The following is a 16866-nucleotide window of genomic DNA, read 5'->3' as shown; positions in this document are numbered from 1 at the left end:
ATGGTAGAGGTTTTTAACCAGTGGCTGTGACCCAAGCATTTGCACAACAGATCCTCCTGATAAGCCACATGCATACAAAAAAAGATGAAATCCAAGATAATTGGTAGTAAGAGTTAACCTTGGTTTGTTAACAGAACTTCAGTAGAGAATAGTAATATCTGAGGGTGTTCCTGCATTATGTACTGAGAAGGACCCTTCTCCCCTGGAACTGTAGTTATTTGGCAGGGGCTATGGGTCTCTTAACTTTTAATTCCCAGGATTCTTTGGGAGAAGCTATGTTTGTTGACATGGCATGAGACGAAGGGTATTTTGTAGTGTAGACTTACACTACATGCTAATGAGATTGACATATTGTGGGTGCAGGAAGCCAGTTCCCTGCTGTATTTGGGTGAGGACCCATAGCTTGAGATAACAGCCATCATCACTTGAAATCTAATGCAATACCAAAGTCCAAGAAAACAAAAGTGAAACGAGAGCAAACAGCTAGAGAAGGGAAACGCTACATGTTCATAAGACTTTTGTGTTGTGTGGTGGTCTTGTTCTTTGCAAAATTTGAATATCTATAGAGTGCTGTCAGAACATGGCAACCTGAAACAGTTACATAAGCAAAAATAGACAGTCCTTGCCTTCTAGCCTAAAACTGACAATAGTGAAACCAAAAGGGAGGAGAGTAGGAAGAGGCATTGTAAGGAATGAATGTGAACAAATCTTACAACTTAAGGGTCCTGCATGAATTGGAAAGTTGTGGATTCTGCAGTTGGACAGTAGAGATGCTAGGTTTTTTGAAGGTTCGTTGAGCATCTAATGGTAGTACAAACTTTATTTGCTGTTTGGAAACTGCATTTATGTGGTGGCATAGCTGGAGGGGAGCGGAGCAGCCAGTGTGGCAGGGAGCGTCTGCACGGCGGGCAAGTGGCCCCTCCCTTTGGAGCCGTTCCTGGCACTTGCCTGCCGTGCTGAAGCTCCCTGCCACACTGGCTGTTCTGCCCCCCCTCCAGCTATGCCACTGCCTTTATGTGGCCATGCTGCAAAGGATACCCCAGTTTTGGAATGAAAACATTTCAGTTTTCTGTCCTTGTTGCATAGTGTGGTTCTTGTTTTTCAAATGGTAATTGTAACACATTTAACGTTTGGAACTCTTCTGCCCAGAGCATGTTTATGGAACTCCGTTTGTCTTCTGTCAAATGCTTCCTCAAAATCCATCTTTTTTTTCCCTTTGGGCTGAAAGTTGAACTCCTTAGTCAATAATAATATACTGTCTAATATAGTGTCTTATGCATAAGGACTATACAGAAAGCACTGACAGATCCTAAGAATATAATGTGAATGATTCGGCCTCCTGTTACCCAACAGTAGTCAGTGAGATGCCCCTCAGAAGATCACCTGCAAGGTTTGAAGTTACTGACCCTCTCCTCAGCAGCTAGTCTTCAGTGGCATACTGCCTCTTGCCATTTGGCTATCATGTCTAGACCTGTCCGTGAATTTGTCTAATCCCCCTTCTAAAGCCACATAAGGCCATGGCTTCCAGGCATATATGCATTGTGTGGGAAGGAAAAAAATTATCATTTATCTGCTTATTGCCCCATCATTTTCACTGGATGAATCCAAGTTTTAATTTTACAGAGAAAGGGATATTTTTTCTCACAGCATGCATAATCTTTATAAACCTCATTTGATCAAGTTCCCAGTCTCCTGTTGTATTTAGTCCAAAACCCTTTCCTTGTAGGGAGGGTTCTCCAGCCCTTGAATAGTTTTCCAGCTCTATCATTTTTGGCCTGGGTTAGTAGATATGGAACCTGTAAGATGAGCAAAATAAGTAAGGGAAAGAAGACTTGAGAGGGAAAGTGCTAGAGGAGAAACTGGCTAGGACGGAAAGGCCTGGGGGGAACCCAATTTGTCAGTATGTTTTGAGATAAAGGAAGCAATGGGGCTGTCCAAATGTCACAAGGGAAAAAAATTCCAAAGAAAAGGAACTGAATGAGAGAAGGGACAAAGGTGGGGAAATGGGTTAAGAAATCTGAAGTTTGCGATTACAGTGTAAAAAAGAACTTGCAGAATGAAGCAGACAGGATGAAGGCTGCAGAGACGGGCAGGTGAAAGATAAAGTGGTGGAATAGAATGAGAGCATCCATAGACCAAAAAGAGGAGTTTTAAAAATGCACACATTGTTTGGGAACAATAGGGAAAAGTCAGTGGAGAGGAGGAAGGGAAGGAGGGATGTGATCACAGCAAAAAGCAGAACTAACAAGCTGCATTTTAAAGAATGGAAGAAAGAGGCTGAAGGAGAAACAGGAAGATTAAAGGCAAGAATTAACACTAGTATTCAAGGCATAGAACATTAAAGCATGGCCTGTAGCTGGCAAAATAGGGTTGAAAAACACTTGGCAGAGAAATTAAGCATTTGAAAACAGAAAGAATTAATGTTTTGCTCCATATTTCCCTACTTTGCCTTACCCCTCCCACCCACAGCAAAATTCAGATGGAAAGTTTAGAGAGAGGGATTTTATTTATGTATTGCTTTTGCTGCTCCATAAAGTATTGTGTGTGCTGATGTTGTATAATTAACACAACAATTGAACATAGCATCCTAAGGTTTTCTCCTCTGGTGTATCTCTGAACTAGGGTGGGATGGGGAGACAAGTACTGTACTTTGCTGTCTCAGTTCCCTGCATGCACAACACTTAACAGGGACATTGAACATAAAATATTCAGTCCCAGGAGCATCCCTGCTGTTTGTACCCACACCCCAGAATCTGTTTTGGGTCAGGTAAGGATACAACCCACTTCATAAACTGCAGTGGGGTACTTTTTGAAAGGAGGTTACCAAGTCTTAGGTCTGGCTTGATGTTTCAGGGTCTCCAAGGGGAGAAGCTATTTTCTCTTTGGCTTGAAAACTTTGGCTGTTGGATAGTGCCTCTGGAGTAAAGCTATAACCAGGTGATTCTCTTCAAGGCATCACTAGGTTATGTCCCCTGCATCTCGCAGTCAGGAGACCCAGCATATAGGGTTGTAAACTCTGTGTTTCTTTTCATTCTGTGTGTCATTGTTCACACTGATTTATGTACATGGGTAGAGTGTGGTCTGTGCCTGCATGCAGAGCCAGCACTGGGAACTGGCATCTTTGGCTACTGCTGAGGGGCCACTACTCATCTTGGCAATACCCCTACTATAGCTTTCATGCAGTGGTGACTGGCTGCTTTTGGAGTGACCTTCATTTGCAGATGGTGTATGAGTGGGAGTTTTTCAGCCAAGAATTGTTCTGTCACTGCTGCCTTTACCCCTTTCTCTCTGCAGATGGGAGCTTTTCCTGCATGCTCCTGCTGGGATCTCTGGAGGGAGGGATTCATGGATAGGGGACCTGGAGTGAAGTAGTGATGTGCTAACGCAGCCAGGAGAATCAATTAGTTACTTCTCTCCAATCCCATCCATCAATGCTTGCCTCATCATGAACCTCATAAGAGGGGGCCCAGGCTGAGGGCCTCTGCAAACCTGAAGCTTCACTATGTGTCTGACCCAAATATGAGATCATAACTTTTTACTCTGGATTGATCAATCCAGGGTAACTGCCACCTCCTTGCTCTGTCCTTGGAATCACTAATATGGATTTGAATCCAGGCTCTCCATATAAGCGTAGTTTGAAATGAGACTTTTTTGGGGCGGGAGGGGGAAACCGGGAATCCACTGTTCTATCACAACATTTCAGGTTCAAAATGCCATGCTATCATAGATACCATTTTTTAATATGTAGCACTTCTAATTTGCAAATTGTGTTACTGTCCTTATGGTGCTTGCTATAACAGCATCCCCATGAAATAAGGTACAGTGCTTTTATTTTACTGATTGAGAAATGGAAACATATCTGGGGGTATGGGGCAGGCATTATCCTCTTGCAACTATGCCCTTGAAGTCCTATTGCTTTCAGTGGGGCTTAGTCCAATACAGGCACACCTCAACCCTTTGAAACTCATGACTACCAAAGCACCCAACTGTACCTAAGATTGCTGCTTTAATCCTAACAAATGTTCTGTGGGTTGGGCCTGACTCCTCTATTCATAATACCACAGCAACCCTCAATATGCAAATGTATTTCGATTTAAGTTGTTGGTTCAAAGGCAGGTGATTATAGTAGGATTGTCATAGACTTAACTGATCAAACATAACAGAAATTGGCAACTGATTATGCTATTAATAAAATGTTGTCTTTATAGAAGTGTGGATCATGACATCTTTAAAGACTATGCAGGGAAAGAATGGACTGAGCTATGAATCGGGAAGTCTGTCGCTTAAATCTGGCTTCTGCCATAAATCCCATAGGAGATTACCTTGGGTGAACATCCCTCTCTGCTACTGCCCCCCCCCCACAAAATGGGTATTGGACCAGAGCAGAAAAGTGGCATATAAATGTAATTGACCTCCTGTTACAAAATTTATTTTAAGGATTGCAAGATACCTTTCACAATGTATGCTTCACATATAGTATGTGAAAGTGCTATAGAAACAAAAAAATTTATTGGAGAAGTCATGTTAAATAAAGAAGCTGGCATAGGGCAGAGGCAATCAATCCAGAACTCTGCTCTCAGAATGCTCCTTGACCGTGTGCTTAAGCAAGCTATGACCTGTCTTCCTCACATGCAATAAGCAGTGTTTCTCAAACTGTGGGTCAGGACCCACTAGGTGAGTTGCAAGCCAATTTCAGGTGGGTCCCCATTCATTTCAATATTTTAATATATTAGGCTTGAGGCTACCATGATATTCGACTGCATTTGGGGAAATGTGACACATCTATACACAGGCTACTATGTATATGCTTATAACAATGATAGTAAACGGAACCTACTCCTGGGTAAGTGTGGGTAGGATTGCAGGCGAGGATTGTTAAACATTTTCCTGCTTGGTGATGTCACTTCTGATCATGACATCACTGCTGGTGGGTCCTGACATTCTAAAAAGTGGGTCCCAGTGCTAAAAGTTTGAAAACTACCGTGATATGGGAATAATTATACTGACCTACCTGACAAGGTTGCAGTCCAAGCAAAGTGCCAAGTACCTTCAGTATTGTATTGGGCATTGGGAATTGCACAGTGGAGGACTGAAGGCACTTTTCCTTACCCAGTGTGAGGATATTATAATGTTGTATAATTTTTCCTAATTGCTAAAGCACAGTAAAAAGAGAGTTTTTTCTCTCTCTCTCTGCTTCTGTGCAATGTGCCATCTACCTGCCTCCTCTGTGGCTCTGAGCATGTGCCTGGCAGGGGCTGCGTGCGTGTGCCTTTATTTTTGCATTTCTGAGGTTGCAAAGCATCACCCACGAACAGCTCCGCGCTGATCTGCGTGTTCTGGGTTAGATAACATGGACCGCAGCCATGGCTTGGGGAGGGCCAGCTGGGAGCAGGGTCCCTGCTCGGCTGGGTGGGGTTGGGCGAAGGAGAGGAGGGGGAGGCAGCAGCAGCAGCGCTTTGCAAAAGCAGCAGCAGCAGTAATCGAAGCGTGCCCTTGGCACAGAACCCAGAGGGAGCCAAGGCAGGGTGAGACGTGGCAGAAGGGCTGGGGGTTGCCTAGACTGCTCTCTGCCCCCCCTTTTGCCCCCTCCCTGCCTTTCCTTTCTTCTTCCCCCTCCCTCCTCCCTTGCAAAAGGGACTTGCCAAGCCAGTTTGCTGCTCTGCCCAGAGAGAGCCCCATGCCAATCTGACTTGGCCCAAGCAGGTTCCCCCAGCGTGGCTGCTGCACCTTTAAGAGAAGGGAGGGACCCCTTTTACCCTTACAGAAACCAGGAAGGGAGTTCACAGCATCATACGGGGCTTTGCATCTACTGTTACAGTAGGGGCAGGAACAGCACAGAGAGAGAGAGAGAGAAAGGGAGGGAGGACTGGAAAAGCTGCTCAGGAATTGACTCCAAACTCCAGGCCCCCCTCCTCTTCCTCCTGGCCCCCACACCCTCAGGACCAACAAGGTAAGGACTCCGGGTCTGGGGAGGGATCTCTGTTGGGGGGGTACTCAAGGGATCTCCTCCGGGGGGGAGAGAAAAGTCTCTTCTCTCTGCCCCCCCGCCCCTTTCTAAATTGTGACTTTATTTTAATGCTAACTTTGTTCCTGCCAGAATTCCCAGCTGTCTTGTCTGCAACCCCCCTGTGGAAGGTTGCATGTGTGTGAGTTCATGGTGGGGAAGGTGGAAAGAGATTGAGGTTGAACTCCTAGGTCTTAATGGGGGGAAGTGTGAAGGTGAAGGGGGTGCTTGCAACTGCCTCTGTCAAATGCAAAGCAGAGAGTATTCGCAATTGATCTAGTGGCCTGTCCTTTTGCACTGGGAGGCTGCAAGGCTGCTGCAAGGGGTTTGGGGGTTGCAATCCAGTGGAGGGGGAGGAGGAGCTGGAAATAACTTTCCCCCTCCTTCCTGCCAAGCCTTTCCAGAGCCCCTATTCTGTACTGCGTGCATACGTTGTACTTGCTTGGGCTGGGGCTTTCTGGGGAGGAGAGGGCAAGGGGGGGCAGGATATGTGTTTTTTTTAAGGGAGGGGGTTTGCAAACCCAAGAAGAAAAATGTTGCTGGGAGTCCTGGGAGTTGTAGTTTTCCCGCGTAATATAGTGTGCAGGTGCAATGGGAGCCGGGACTACGTCTCCCGCCATGCTGTGCGACGCGCCCGGCCCCGTCCTTCCGTGGGTGGCGTGTTGACAGGCTGCCGCTTCAGCCAATAGGAGGCCCGCTTGCGTCTTTTCCCTCTGGCCTCCGCCTTGTCCAATGGCGGACCGAAGGGAGCCGGGGTGGGGGTAGGGAAGGGAAAGCGGAAAGCAGCCAAGGGCTTGAGCGAGGCCAACGCCAGCCCCTCCCCCGGGGGAGAGGTGGGGTCCCCGGGCGTGGCGACCAGGAAAGGCCGGGGATGCGCGGCCTAGTGCAAGGCCCGGGCGGGGCTCTGTCTGGCTTCACCTTCCTTTCTAACCTCGCCACTGGGTCCCGTAAAGGGCAGGGAGGGCCGCTGGGGGCTTCTCCCCGCGAAGGAAGAGGGAGTTGCTGCGGGAGGGGAAGAAGCCCCTGTGTGTGAGGGCGGGAGGCAGATACTGAGGGGAACTGGGGGGCAGCCTTTCAGGGACACACCTGCATGGAAGGGAGCAGGTGCTGTAGGCTCAAGGAGACGGGGGGGGGCATTCTTTTTGCCTAGCACCAGCCATCTGCAGGGCAGGGTACAACAGATGAGAAGATAGGTCTCTGCCCCAAGGGGCTTCCAATCTCGAAACAGTCTCAAAGGCAGCAACAGAGGACAGGGGTAAACATGAGAAGAATGTGCTACTATTTCATGGACACCTGCATTGGCTTAGTTGCAAAAGCAGTGTTTCTCAAACTGTGGGTCGGGATCTGCTAGGTGGGTCGCCGTTCACATCCATAACTATCAGAGAGTTGGAAGGGACCTAACAGGTCATCTAGTCCAACCCTCTGCCTTCATTTTTAATACATTAGAACAGTGTTTCTCAAACTGTGGGTCGGGACCTGCTAGGTGGGTCGCCATTCATGTCCATACTTATCAGAGAGTTGGAAGGGACCTAACAGGCCATCTAGTCCAACCCCCTGCTATCATTTTTAATGCATTAGACCACTGTTTCTCAAACTGTGGGTTGGGACCCACTAGGTGGGTCTCGAGCCAGTTCGAGGTGGGTCCCCATTCATTTCAATATTTTATTTTGAATATATTGGACTTGATGCTACCATCGTACGTGACTTCATTTGGGGAAATGTTACAGACCTGTACTTTTAACAAGCTACAATGTATATTCTTTTAACAATTATAGTAAATGGGACTTACTCCTGGGTAAGTGTGGGTAGGATTGCAACCTAGGATTGTTAAAAAATTTTCCTGCTTGATGATGTCACATCTGGTCATGACATCACTTCCAGTGGGCCCTGACAGATTCTCATTCTTAAAAGTTGGTCCCAGTGCTAAATGTGTGAGAACCACTGCATTAGACTTGATGCTAACATGGTGTGTGCATTTGGGATCTGTATTTTTAACAGGCTACTATGTATATCAACCACTGTGCCATGAGTGGTCCACAGGTATGCCACAGGAATTTGGGGGAAGGTCATTTATTATTAGGACCAGTGGGGGATGTGAGCACCCCACTGGCAGCATAGTGTGCCTTTTCAATTGTCAAAAAACCGATGGTGTGCCTTGACAATTTTAGTACCCTGTCAGTGTGCTGTGAGGTCAAAAAGGTTGAAAATCACTGTATATCCTTTTAATAATGATAGTCAATGGAACTTACTCCTGGGTAAGTGTGAGTAGGATTGCAACCTAGGATTGTTAAAAAAAAATTTTGCGTGATGATGTCGCTTCTGGTCATGACATCATTTCCGGTGGGTCCTGACAGATTCTCATTATAAAAAGTGGGTCCTGATTCTAAAAGTTTGAGAACCACTGGGATATAGGGTTGTGCCAAAAGAAAAGCTTATTGTAGCATAGTGGCTAAGAGAGTGAACTGTGATGGTTTAGTGCAGTGGACTAATAGCTTCGGATGACTTGTTCACTAGCACATATTGTAAGTGGCCAAGATATTTTCGTCTAGGAAGAGTTTAACTAGGTTGTTTGTGATTCAGATTTTGTATCCGCTAAAGGGCCATCAACACTGATAGGGAGGTGTCCAAAAGAACCCTCTTTTAAAAAGTAAGCAAGCTTTCAAATAATCAAAATTCATTTATCTGGCGATCTTAAGCAAAAAAAAAAAAAAAGCAGGGATAGCCCCATTTTACAGTCTCTAATCATTTATTTTGAGCTATCTGTGACTTTTAATTCTTCAGATTGTCTTCAGTAAAGTTTGGTGTCTCTTCCTCCCCCCCCCCCCCAAGACCCACAAATTATGAACGGGCAGGTGCAACAGTGATTTTGAATGACTCATTTGGAAGGTTGATGTAGGTTAAGTGACTGAGAAACTGAGCTGTGGACCAGGAAGTTCCTGGTTCAAACCTTGCCTCTGCCATAAATTACTTGTTAGTTGGCTTTAGGAAAGCCTCTGCCCCAGCATTGGCTACATTACAGGCCTGCTGTCAGGATTGCTGTAATAAAGGCTGGAAAACATTTCAACACTTGAAACATACAGTATATGATTATTCATAGAGCAGTGGTTAAGCTTATGAGCTAGGAAGTCTCCAGTTCAGATCTTACCTCTATCATGTGAACTCACTTGATAGCCTTAGGTGACCCACTCTGGCTCCCTATATGCAATAAAAGAACAATACTGATCTATTTTATAGGTCTGTCTGAAAATTGAGAGTGCATGTGAGGGACTTTGGACACACAATATAAACGAATTATTATGAAGTGGATTGTTAAAGGTGACTTGGAGAGAGATGTGGATTGGCTAGTAAAGGGGTCACGTGGTGGGGTAAGTATAAGGAAGCAGATGGTTAAATGGGAGTGGGGATTGGGGAGAAGGCAGCTTGAACCCAAGGGTCAGGAGAAAACTGACTAGTAATGGGAACTCTTCAGGGACCAGGCATTGAGTAGTAGGGCCTAAAGAGAATTGAGAAGGTGGTGGAGTTTGGTTGGTGTAACGTGATGTAAGGGACTGTGACAGTCCTAAAAGCAAGGCAAAGTGGGTTGGTTGGAGGCCCAAAACCCAGGCATAAAGTTGGACTAAACTGGGTTTGTCAGCAGCAATTTGCTGTTCCTTTGTGATAATAATACTGCCTGGACAGGAAAACTCTAAATCAATGGGTTCCATATTCCTCATTTGGGTGTCTATTTGGTGTCCATATACCTCAAATGGGCAATAAAAAACCTTTGTGGCTGGTAGGTTACCTGCAATGCTGGTCTGGATGGTCTTCATCTCTCTTTTCCAGTGTTGAAAAACGTGTTCTCTGGACATAAAGTTCAAGATTTAGTTTCCCAGCATTTGCCACAGAATGCTGCCTCTTGTGAACCTGGAACATGACTTCCAATTTAAGATCATGGAGGAGGCTAACTATGTGACAGCAGTTCTAATTGGATGTGGAACTGATGACTTTTCAGAAGGGTACTAATATACTGATGGCCAGCTGTACGCCCAGTTAGATATCATTCATTTCCTTGAACCATGTGGCTTGTTCTTAAGCAGGAGCCATGGTAAGTGGCCATCAGAAGAGAAAATGGATCATTGGCTCTTTAAACTGTTCTATGCAATTGAGAGATTTCTGAAGGCTTAGTGGAAATAGGGCACAGAGAGGGGAGAGGGTGGTGGGGAAACTTGAGCCAAAGCAGTAGGGCCTGGGTTGAGGGTTGACACAAAAGCAGATCTTGAGAGGTGGAAGCTGATCTGGGAAGGGGCAGGTTAAAGGAGGTGGAAAGTAAGGCAGAGATGTGCTTGGTCTTGTCTGCCTTCCACTTCTCTAGAGGGAGGGGAGTTGGGTGGGGTGCTATTTCACATTAAGCCCTGCAGAGCTGGAGGTTGAGAAAGAAGGTATGAGTTGCCCACTTGGTGAATTTAACAAAACAGCAGCCCTGGCAAAGAGAGAGAGGGTGGGGAGCATGCAAATTTGTACTGGCTCCGTCTCCCCTCCCTGATTTTCTTTGGCAGTGAGGCCAAGAATGGAGGAGGCCTGCTCAAAGACTGATTGTTAATACTCCCCCAACCTCCACCCTTCCATTTTTTTCATACCCGTGTCTCCTCTAGTCTACCCTTAAGCTGTAGGGCTGAATTGCAGAATGGTTGCTGGGGCATGCAGAGCCAGAGTGCTTGAAATAGCCTGCTGGGAATTTTTCCATTGAAAAGAGAGGCTCTTCAATTGGTCGTTTTTGCTTAGTGGACTAAAACTTGGAAATCGAGATCATAAGGCCTGGGATATTGTTGTCTTCATCTTAGACCTCCTCTTCTACTTGAGCCAGTACACTAGAATTCCAGCTATGCATTTTTTGTGTTTGGGTCCTTGGCCTGTTTATAGTGCAGTTTCCTATGAAGGCCACCCAATGTGCTTGAAGGACACTGCACTTCCCCTTGCCAGCCATAATCCTTATGAAACCCAGAGCAGATGGAAGTATATGAGCAGGCTTTTGTGGTGAATGTGTAGCTGTGCTTCTAGATTTTGGAGGATGACAGTCTTTAACCAGTCCTGAACACATATGAATGCATGTTAAGCCAAGTCAATAGAGCTCACTTGCGGAAGTAACAGATATTAAATTGTCAGTCACCTAGGAAATTGTAGAGTATTCGGTCTTTTGTGACTGGGAGCAGGCAGAAGACCATATAAAATCAAGCCCTCCACTACCTAATCAGATTCTGAGAATCTCTGTAAAGAAACAAAACCAGGGAGACACACTTGAATCTAGTTGCCAGGTGGGTACTTGTTTTTGTCTGTGACTTTGCCATGTTTCCAGTTCCTGTATAGTCCCTTGTTTTTCTATTCTGCCATTCCTGTATTCCAACAGTGCTTCAAGCAGGAAAATAAATTCTGAACTGTGTCAATCTTGATGTGGTGAAGATGGGCACCTTGAGTGAGTTTACCCCATAGCTTTTTGTACACACCATACCCCATAATTTTTTTATGCTACCCATAGCTGTTTGTGCAGCACAGTTTGTGATGCTGAATGTCTTTCTTAGAGTATAAACTGTTACCTTCGGTTAGTAGTCCCTCCCCCAAATGGTTGAGATGGCTGAAGGAGAGCATTCATAGAAATGTACAACTATGTGGGAGAAGGAGGTGCTGTTGGTGATCCTGATACACGAGGTAAGAAGTGTCTTGTGAAGGGTTTGTACTACCCAGAGACATCATTCACATGTATTCATGTTTGACATTCTTTTGTTCTAGCTGCAAGAAGATATTCATAGAGGTTTTATCACCAGTTAACAGGAAAGCTGCTGGGGTAAGGTCTTCAGAGAGCTAGTAAACCTTGCAGTGCTAAAAAGCAAACATTTAATTGTTAAAGATTGAGGATTGTAACTTCTTATGTACTTTCTTCTGATATGTCAAGGGTTGGCCATTCTAGAAGATACAACACTAAGCTAAATGAACTGTTGTTTTGACTTTGAATATCAGTTCTCATGGAAATAGCTTAAAAATAAGACCAATGCCCTGATGGAGAGGACTATTCCCGCTTTAATAATCATTTTGGCTGCAGTTCAAGCCTGTTCTGGGAAAAGTGGGAGTGAAGAGGCACCACCCAAATGAACTTGTGATGGTGGGTTGTATGCTTTTTCTCTCTTCCCTGATTATTGTACTTGGAGAGGTAGTGCGAGTTTTGCTAGGCTATAGAGCAGCTATCTCGCTGTTCCATGTGTGGCAGCTCTTTTCTTCAAAAACTTGTTGGGTGGGTACCCCCTAACTTAACATCTTACTTGAAAATAAATCTTTCTCAACCAACAAATTTAAATATTTGTTGTGTGTCCATGATTTGGGAGGTGTAACAGTCTAGTACAGAGATTCCCAAACTGGTGGGCTGTGACCCACCAACCAGAGAAGCACTTGTCCTTGCCCTTAAGGAGTGGGGAGGGGTAAGGCAATAACGCAATCCCCAGTTTCACCCTGTTGCTGGGGACAGGAGGGGGTCTTTCACTTACCTGCAGCCAGTGCCACCGTCCTGGGAGATCTGGGGAGCCCTCCGCAGGGCTCCCCAAGTCTCTGTAAGTCTAAAAAAGAGAAACAAGGGCATTTACAGTTTCATTGTGTAAACTGGAAGTACCCACTTTTCCCTTCTTTTTTAGACTTACAGAGGCTTGGAGAGCCCTGTGGAGGACCCCCCCCCCCAGGACTGCAGCACTGGCTGCAGCTAAGAGAAAACCTCTATCCCAACTCAGGCGGCAGCGCAAGCCTGGGGATTGCGCTGCTGCGTTCCCCCCTCTCCTGCAACAACTTAACAGTGCTCCCAACTCCCTTGTAGGATTTTGGGAAGCACTGGTCTAGTGTGTTAAGAAGCAAATGACATGGTCCTCTATGTATTCATTCTCTTACTGAGTGGGGAAAAAATGTTGCGTTAATGGAATGTATTAATAGGAATTCTCTTGCAACTAGCAAGGTGTGCAGATGGTATGATCAATACACAAAAAGTTTTTGTGGGTTCTTAAGGACTATTGTGGCAAAAGCTTTTGTGATTAGAACTTACTACAGGGCTCTTATTAAGGCCACAGTAAGTTGTTGTTGGCTACAAGACTTGTAGGTAAATACTATTCCTCCCAAAGATGTGGGGCCCTTGTGAAAATTAGAAGTTGAAATTTGCAGTCCTGAATTGGTAACCGTTGATGACTTTTTTCATGTTCTCTTCTCTCCTCCTCCATGCAAATGCCCCTCGTTACCTGTAACTGTACCCCTGCATCATCTGTAGTATTGCCATGCATATCTGAGTTGCATTTTGACTTCTCCCATTTCTTTGGATGCATGCTTTGCACTTGGGAAAATGTCTTGGCTGTTCCATGTTTCTTAGTGGTGTTTTCCAGCATCTGTACTCAGACGCTACCTGAGCACTTGCCCATCTCAACTACCTAAATGTACACCTGACATTTCCAGTGCCAAAAACTGGCAGGAAAATCCACTCATTCCTAATGCCCAAGTCCATTCAGGAGTGAGTCTTTGTAGTTTTCTCAGTCTTATACTGTGGAAAGGAAAGAAGTAAAAGAAATTTGCCTCTAGCCTTTTATATTTGGAGGATCTGTGGCAGCCTGATTGTGTGCATTCAGCAAAAAGACATGGATGTTATGGTCACATGAGCATCTGCCTTCAATGAGAAAGTGTTCACAACTGCTTGGATTTATTACAGATCCCCCTGGAATGGTTTAGCTTAATTCCAGCATGGATAAAATGTGGGATAAGAATAAACTCTACCATCATAGGGCGAATTCCTGAGTCAGATTTTTTCAGTGAACTACCGAGCCAAACATACACGCACATGCTCATACGTATGTTATGGCAAATGTCCAAAACTATGTTGATGTCAACAACCCCACATGAATTCTATGAATGAGTGAGCGCTTGGAAATACACTGATGAATGCTGGCAGCTTAAGCATGTTTATCAGTACTCACAGATATATCTGAAATGTGGGGGAGTAGATATTCTTTTTGCAAACTTTCACAAAGTTCATATGGGGTGATTAACATTTGCTAAATTTGGACATACACTGAAATCTACGGTGATGCTTTCAAGGATATAAGTGACAGCTAATGGCCACTGATAGGTTTGTCCACTGTGAATAGTTATTTTGACTTCAAAAAGCCGAAACATAGCGGCTGGTGGTGTTTTACAAGTCATTACAAGTTGTTTTTTGTTTCTAGCAGCAAAAAGAATCAGAAACCAAGAACTGCCCTTCATCTGTCCCATCTTTCTTTTAGGCACTATTCAAAGATGTGGATCTTCATGTTTTCCTTCTCTGGAGCAGTAGTATATCATAATGTCTTATGTTTCTGATTCTCTAAAGCAGGGGTCTCCAAACTTTTTGACCAGAGGGCTGCATTAAATATCTGGCATGGTGTTGAGGGCCAGAGAAAAACTTAAACATAAAGTTTAAATAAATAAATTAGAGATGGAACTTAGATGAGTGAATAAATGAATGAATGGGCTCATTCATTCAACCTCTCTGGACCTCAGAACACCCTTCAGACACAACCAGAGCACAGCTCTGGTTGTGTTCAGTTGAGTGGGCCAGAAGCTTTCAGGGGACAAAAGCTTTGAAAGGCTTTCGGGGGACTGCATCTGGCCCCCAGGCCAGGGTTTGGAGACCCCTGCTCTAAAGTAAGGATTTTTAATATATTTAAGATTGTGTTTTTCAACAGCAGATCAGTCGGTTCCAATTAGGAATGGGTACAGTCAACACTTTGGTCCTCATGGAGAAAGTAACACACATGGTTGCATCTGCATGTTGCATTCCAAAAATAAGCTTATTCTGCATACTATAGAAGATATATTTTGCTTGTTGTTTTCTAATTACTATATTCATTTTATCAGCTTGATCAGTTTGGTTGAACAGACATTGCAATCAGCCATTGAGGCTCCGGGTTGGGATCTCTAGTTTTGCTGCAGTCATTAGATTTGTAACAATTTCTTCATCTACATACTGTTTGCTGCTCTGAAAGAGTTGTTAGGAATTGGTGATGGATTCATTGATGGTGAATAAACTGTCCTCAAGAATATTATATACTAGTACTGGAAGGTTTCATAGATACCTTCAGTTGAGGAATGGTGGGTAAAGATGTTGGACCTTGCTGAAATGAATAAACTTATGAATCTACTTAAAGAGAAGTCAGTAAAGACTTTTATGGACAATTGGAAACCATTCATGGACTTTCTGCATGCGAAGGGGAAAATGGGTCAAAAGAATTATGGATTTAATGAGTAGATAAACTGGTATACAATTTTTTCTCTGTTCTTGAAAATGTATTTTAGAATAATTGACAGTTTAAGATATGATACCTAACATGTTATATGATTTTGCAGAAGAACAAAGAAACATAGATTTAGGATTCTGCACTTGCCACACAACTTTCAATACCTGTCTTTATTTTTAGTATTTTTAAATTTTCAGTGTATTAATTTTTTTGCTATTTTTTTGTATTTTAATTTTTGGTATTAAAATAAAATTATATATATATATATAATATATATAAAAAGAAAGATAGTGAACAATCTGTCATTCTTTGTGTACTGTAATCTAAAACCATTGTCTCCAGAATTTTATGAATAATCTTGCACTACTAGCAACACTAAAATCTGTCACTTGAAGTTTGGGGCAGTTTTCTGACAGTTTGGGGTGTTCTTTAATTTCAGGCACCATCTGTGTATCATTTTGATGATGAGAAACACAAGAGGGTCTTTTCATCTGTCCTTTGGGTGGTTGGACTGTATGTTCGTGTTGATGCCTTTTGAGGAGTGGGACACCATCAAATTTTGTTGCATGGGTCTCAAATCTGGGTTCTCCCTTGTGCTAGGCATGAATCACATCCTTGCTCTGTTATAGTGTGAAGAACATGAGAACCCTGTTGTTTTGGACCAGAGGCTCATCTAGCCAGGCATTCAGCTTCCAACAGTAGGAAGTTGCTTCCAAAAAGCTCACATGAAGGCACCAATCCTCCTTTATCTTGCCCAGTGCCGGATAGTCAGAGGTGCCTTGACTTCAAAAATATTCAGCAACCTCCATGAATGTCTCATTTTTTTTCTTTCCCTAAGCCATTTAAGCTCTAGCCACACATCTTGTGGCAGAGAGTTCCATAAGTTATGCTTGCAGTTTTTGTGTTTTCTAAGTTTTGGTTCTTGGAGGACCAGTTTCTCAATAGGTTGCCAGTTGCATTGGACCCATTAAGCCCCTCCTTAATCAGCTGAACTGAACTTTAGCCTCTCCTTCTCCAATCATGTTTTACTCCGCTGCAGCTGTCATGTTTACCTATTGTATTATAAGGAAACCTAGTGGCCTGGTTACTTGCAGTTGCTGAGAACTGCTAGTGACAGTTCTAGGGTGGTAAAATAGAGTAGGAGCCTAACTTGACAACTGAATTGGGGAGTATCCTTTGAATGGAAGGATGCTTCTGTGATGAGATACAAGTGTTTTCAAAACCAGAGACGTGTCAGAGAAGGATTCTTCTGTGTTGAGATACATGTGTTTTCAAAACCATAGGAAAAAGTGTGAGGTTGCTCGTCTTTTCTTTCCTGGAATTGGCTAGTTATGTTGCTTGGTTTTACTTATTTGCATAAAATGGCCCTGTCTGAAATCAATGCCCAGTCTGTCCAAAGCAGAGGTCAGAAATACAGCCCCAGCTTGATAACCAGGGCAAGTTGATGGCAAAAAGTGGCTCATCCTTGATGGAATGTTCAAAGTCTAAGAATGCCTCATTTGTCAAAAGTGAAGGTGTCATATGAGTAGCAGTGACTTTTGCTCTATATCAAGCTAACAAGTGCCAGATAAGAATCTTAAAACTGCAGGGAGA

At 44.1% G+C, this 16866-nt stretch overlaps 1 protein-coding gene across 1 annotated transcript in view; it reads left to right on the top strand.

The window, feature by feature from the left end:
* Positions 1-5831: 5831 nt before the first annotated feature.
* The window catches only part of ZBTB7A (zinc finger and BTB domain containing 7A), a 51373-nt gene continuing 40338 nt past the window's right edge, over positions 5832-16866 (top strand). Inside the window, exon 1 of the mRNA XM_066635888.1 lies at positions 5832-5950. The gene's annotated coding sequence lies outside the window, so the exon portion shown is untranslated. The remainder of the gene's footprint in view (positions 5951-16866) is intronic.

Source organism: Tiliqua scincoides, chromosome 8, assembly GCF_035046505.1.
Source record: "Tiliqua scincoides isolate rTilSci1 chromosome 8, rTilSci1.hap2, whole genome shotgun sequence".
NCBI lineage: Eukaryota > Metazoa > Chordata > Lepidosauria > Squamata > Scincidae > Tiliqua > Tiliqua scincoides.
The sequence above is the reverse complement of the archived record's forward strand: the minus strand, read 5'-3'. Positions and strand labels throughout refer to the sequence as shown.